This window comes from Rhea pennata, chromosome 3 (assembly GCF_028389875.1).
Source record: "Rhea pennata isolate bPtePen1 chromosome 3, bPtePen1.pri, whole genome shotgun sequence".
NCBI classification, from domain to species: domain Eukaryota; kingdom Metazoa; phylum Chordata; class Aves; order Rheiformes; family Rheidae; genus Rhea; species Rhea pennata.
This window is the reverse complement of record NC_084665.1, coordinates 17,990,221-17,996,220: the sequence shown is the minus strand read 5'-3', so window position 1 is coordinate 17,996,220 and position 6,000 is coordinate 17,990,221.

Here is a 6,000-nt window from a genome sequence, read left to right as displayed (position 1 = left end):
AGTGCTCTGTCACTCTCACAGTGAAGAAGTTCCTCCTCATAGTCAGGCAGAACTGCCTCTGTTTCTGTTTGTGCCTGTGCCTCTTGTCCTGTCACGTGGCACTACTGAAAAGAGTACTGCCCCCACATCCTTTAAGACATTTGTAGGCATTGAGAAGATCTCCTCTCACTCTTTTCTTCTCCAGGCTCAACAGGCCCAGCTCTTACAGCCTTTCCTCACAGGGGAGGTACTCCGGTCCACTGATCATCTTCGTAGCCCTATACTGGACTCTCTCCAATCCACTGGGGAGCCCAGAACTGGACACAGTACTCAAGATGAGGCCTCCGCAGGGCTGAGCAGAGGGGCAGGATCACCTTCCTCGACCTGCTGGCAACGCTCTTCCTGCACCCCAGGAGACCATTGGTCTTCTTGGCCACAGGAGCGCATTGCTGGCATCTAGTCAACTTGTCATCCACCAGGACTCCCAGGTCCTCTCTGCAGAGCTGCTTTCCAGCAGGTCAACCCTCAGCTTGTACTGGTGGATGAGGTTATTCCTCCCTAGATGTAGGACCCTGTACTTGTCCTTGTTGAACCTCATGAGGTTCCTCTCTGCCCAACTCTCCAGCCTGTCCAGGTCTCTCTGAATGGCAGCACAGCCCTCAGCTCTGTCAGCCACTCCTCCCAGCTTGAGATCATCAGGAAACTTGCTGAGGAGACACTCTGTCCCTTTGTCCAGGTCATTGATGAATAAGCTGAATGAGACTGGACCCAGTACTGAGCCCTGGGAGACTCCACTAGCTACAGACCTCCAGCTAGACTCTGCACCACTGATAACGACCCTCTGAGCTCTGCCTTTTGGCCAGTTCTCAATCCACTTCACTGGCCGCTCGTCTAACCCACGCTTCCTGAGCTTATCTAGGAGGATGTTATGGGAGACAGTGTCAGAAGCCTTGCTGAAGTCAAGGTACACAACATTCACTGCTCTCCCCTGATCTTCCCACCCAGTGACTCCATCACAGATGGCTATCAGATTGGTTAAGCATGATTTCCCCCTGGTGAATCCATGCTGACTACTCCTGATCACCTTCTTTTCCTCCATGTGCTTGGAGATGACATCCAGAATGAGCCGTTCCATCACCTTTCCAGGGATGGAGGTGAGGCTGGCTGGTCTGTAATTTCCTGGGTCCGCCTTCTTGCCCTTTTCGAAGACTGGAGTGACATTGGCTTTCTTCCAGTCCTCAGGCACCTCTCGTGTTCTCTGTGACCTTTGAAAGATGATGGAGAGCAGCCTGGCAACAACATCCACCAGCTCCCTCGGCACTTGTGGGTGCATTCCATCGGGGCCCGTGCATTTGTGGACCTCAAGTTTGCCTAAAAGGTCTCTAACCTGATCCTCCCCAACCAAAGGAGAGTCTTCCTTTCTCCAGGTTTTCTCTCTTGTCTCCAGGCTCTGGGATTCTGGAGGGCTGCCCTTAGCAGCAAAGACTGACACAAAGAAGGTATCCAGTAATGCTGGCTTCTCTGTATCCCTCATCACCAGGGCCCCTACCCCATTCAGCCACGGGCCCACATTTTCCTAGTCTTCCTCTTGCTACTGATGTATTTGAAGAAGAAGGCTTTTAACTAGGTAAGAAGGGGGACGGGGAGAATCATAGAGAGAGGATAGTCAATAGAACACAACTCAGATTGAGAGGCCTCCAACGGGTGCATGCAGCTGGGCATGTGCTGTTGGGACACGGCTATGGGAAACCTGCCTACACCCTTCCTGGGAAACCTGCATGCATGAGTACCTCTCTGAAGTGCCTATACACCAATGCACGCAGAGTGCGGAACAAACAGGAGGAACTGGAGATCCGTGTGTGGTTGCAGGGCCATGATCTCATTGTAACCCCAAAGACATGGTGGGATACATGGTGGGGTACATGACTGGAATACTGTAATGGATAGCTATGTGCTTTTTAGGAAAGACTGGCCAGAGAGGCAAGGTGGTGGAGTTGCTCTTTATGGGAGAGAGCAACTGGAACACATCGAGCTCTGCCCAGGGGTGGAGGAGGAGGCAGTCTAGAGCTTATGGGTAAAGATCAAAGGGCAGGCTAACATGGGGGACATGGCTATGGGTGTCTACTACAGGCCACCTGACCAGGAAGAGGAAGTCGATGAGGCCTTCTACAGACAGCTGGAAGCAGCCTCACAATCACAGGCCCTAGTTCTCATGGGAGACTTCAGCCACCCTGATATCTGCTGGAAGGACAACATACCTAGGCACAAACAGTCCGGGAGGCTCCTGCAGAGCATCGACGATAACTTTGTGACACAGGCGGTGGAGGAGGCAACAAGGAGGGGGGTCCTGCTGCACTTTGTTCTAACCATCAAAGACAGACCGGTTGGAGACATGAAGGTTGGGGGCAGCCTTGGCTGCAGTGATCACGAGATGGTGGAGCTTGGGATCCTGCGTGGAGGAAGCAAGCCAAGAAGTAGGATCGCAACCCTGGACTTCAGGAGAGTGGACTTTGGCCTCTTTGGGGAACTCCTTGGAGCAATCCCATGGGTTAAGGCCCTAGAGGGAAGGAGGGGGCCAGGAGTGCTGGCTAGTATTCAAGCATCCCTTCCTCCAAGCTCAAGAGGTGTGCATCCCGAGGAGAAAGAAGTCCAGCAAAGGGGGCAGGAGACCTGCATTGTCTTGCATCTAGGGAGGAATAACCTCATCCACCAGTACAAGCTGAGGGTTGACCTGCTGGAAAGCAGCTCTGCAGAGAAGGACCTGGGAGTCCTGGTGGATGACAAGTTGACTAGGAGCCAGCAATGTGCCCTTGTGGCCAAGAAGGCCAATCGTATCCTGGGGTGCATTAGGAAGAGCGTTGCCAGTAGGTCAAGGGAGGTGATCCTGCCGCTCTACTCAGAGTTGGAGAGGCCTCATCTCAAGTACTGTGCCCAATTCTGGGCTCCCCAGTACAGGAGAGACATGGAGCTACTGGATAGAGTCCAGCACAGGGCTACGAGGATGATCAGATGGCTGGAGGATCTGCCCTATGAGGAAAGGCTGCGAGAGCTGGGCCTGTTTAGCCTGGAGAAGCCTGAGGGGGGGGATCTTACCAATGTCTATAAGTACCTGAAGGGAGGGTGTCAAGGGGATGGGGCTAAACTCTTTTCAGTTGTCCTATGTGACAGGACAAGAGGCAATGGGCAAAAACTGAACCACAGGAAGTTCCACCGAATGTGAGGGGGGAATTTCTGCACTGAGAGAGGGACAGAGCACTGGAAGAGGTTGCCCAAAGAACTGGTGGAGTCTCTTTCTTCAGAGATATTCAAAACCTGCCTGGATGCAATCCTGTCACCTCTAGGTGACCCTGCTTGAGCAGGAGGGTGGACTAGATGTTCTCCAGAGGTCCCTTCCAACTTTATCAATTCTATGATTTTATGAACAGTCCGTCATCTTTTCTGTATCAGCTGTAAAGCAGGTGCTGTATAATTCAGTAAAGCAAGATATGTCCAAAATTGTTTCAAACACCTTGAGACATTATCTTGAAAGATGCCAAATCCCTGACATTTCCAATGAAACTAAAAATGAAATTGTTCAGAATCACTTTGAGAGTTAAAAAGCACACTTGAAGACTGTGTGGGAGTATTTGCGTATGAATTGGCAGGGGAAAAGGGGGGGGAAAGAAGATAAATACAGCAGTTTTTGATATTCAGCTGAGGTTGGTGTAAGGTTTGCATTACAGCAACTTAACAATTCCCTGTGGTTTTCTCTGTAAAAAGAGAGCATTCAGAAAGGGAGGAGGACAAAGACATGTTTTTAATAAAAGTTTTTACTAATGTCACTTACCTTTCATTAAAGTTTCCTATCAAAGTCTTCAAAGTCCTTCATGGATTGATTATTCTGTACTCTATCTTTCTGCAACTGGCAGAAATGCTAGTAAAATTACATATTTTACTAGAGGGAAACTGAAGACTATGTCATAAAAGCCCCCTCTGAGTACATTTATGTGAATGGCTCTGTAGATATCAATGTCTGTGGAAATAGCTGCCAGAAAGCAGGTTGAAGAGAGTAAAAGTGTCTACTGAGAGGTAGCTCGTATAAAGTCTCCCAAGAACTGATAAGCTCCATGGAACAGCAGTCCTGCTGAATCCACAAAAGCTGATAAACTCTAAATATCAATAGCCAAGGCCACTAGTGTAAACTAGAATCAGCCATGGGCTGTATATCCGCGATCACCTCCAAGAAGACTTCTATACACGAGGACTAAAAAAGTGTGCCCATGTATAATACATACACACACACACACACACACACACACACACACATATATGTATTTATGATAAAACAAATGACCTTGAGGGACTTTCTGAACTCCTACCTTGAAGCCACTGATGCATCAGTACATGCCTCTGCTTCTAACTGAACTGCTGGGGTTAGTCCCCCAACTGTTGCTCCAAGTAGGTAACTGTGTGTGTGAATGAACTGTGTGAAGAAGTGAATGTAGCGTGTGATCAGAATGACTAGCTCTTAATAGTAACTGTTTGATTCTATTAACAATAGCTTAATAAAAGTGTTCTGACAAATACTTGTGTGAGCTGTATTTCCCCCTTCCTAATCCCTTGTCAGAGAAGAGGTACAACAATCTGATACTGCAAAGTGGAAGCTAACTCCTAAGTTTTTGCAGATATCGAAGTGCAGAGCTACCCAGCCTTCAGGAGGGTGCCTGATATGGGGTCCAGACTTTCTAAAACATGGATCTAGATAACTTTCCAATGTGACATTTCTTGAGCGTCTGTCACCATAATGCCCCAATGAATTCCAGACAGAGGTACCATACACCCTGAGAATTCATACTGCTGCATAGGACAAATTAAAAAAACTGCAAACCTAAACATTAATCTTCTCAAATTTGCACACTCCGGCCCACCTAACTGTCAAGCCTCTGACTACACCATCCATGAATGCCAGTGATCGTGGATCTGCTTTTTGAGGCCTTCGCAGTCAGACAAAGTCAGTAACACGCTCCCACTCCAGCAAAGTTACCAGGGCTGATTCAGGTGCTCTAACCAACCTACAAGCAGATATCCCAGAGCTACCAAAAATGATCTCAGCATCAAAGCAACTTCTGCTGGGGTCATACCATGTTGGCTCAGGAGGCTGCCAAATTATGTTTTGCTGTCTTCTCCATTCCTCATATGAACTGAAAACAGTCACCTCCACAGGAAAGCAACTCGCAGAGCTTTCAGGAGTCTGCCTACAAAGGGCCTTTTCCTTAAGAACTGAGCCTGCTGTAAGCATTCTCCCAACCTTTTTCTTTCCCTGCCTCAAATTACCCTCCCTGCCTCCAGCTGCCAGATGACTGATCAATGTGTACATTTTCCAAAGATTTAGAAATTTAGATAAAGTTGCCCTTACAGCTAATTTTATGCAAATAATTTACAAAGTGTGTTTCACAAACATCTTTGCGGGTTTCATTCCTGTTGAGTGGTTTTGACAGAACAGCAGTATCTGCTGAGGATGTTACATTGTAGCACACTTCACTTAAAAGAGCTTCAGAATACATACAGTTTAGATACATAGATCCCCTGGACTATTCTCAGGAAATTAAATGTAGTCATCTTTCTACTCAATTTTGAGATGCCTACAGTTGACAACACATCAGAAGCAATACATGGAAGCAATACATGATGATTTTAACAGAAATTATGCACTGAAATTAAACTGAAATAATTATACTAGGAGGAATATGCTTTTAAAATACATCATTTTTGTTCAGGTTTGTTGTGACCTCTTGTGGTAAAATCCTTACTTTGCAGTTCAAACCTCTTACTCTGGTGGTAGTGTGTTGCACTTGCAACATTCTCTGGCCAGAGCCGTGTTAAACATTACATTTTGGCTTGCATTATTAAATGATAATTCTGACAAAGAGCAATGGTAAATATCATCTAGCGACATTAGACAATTGTTCTCTTAATTTATGCTGATGAAAATAAGTTCTTACTAACTTTATATTCTTTGTAGCATTGTAGTTGGAGCATAAT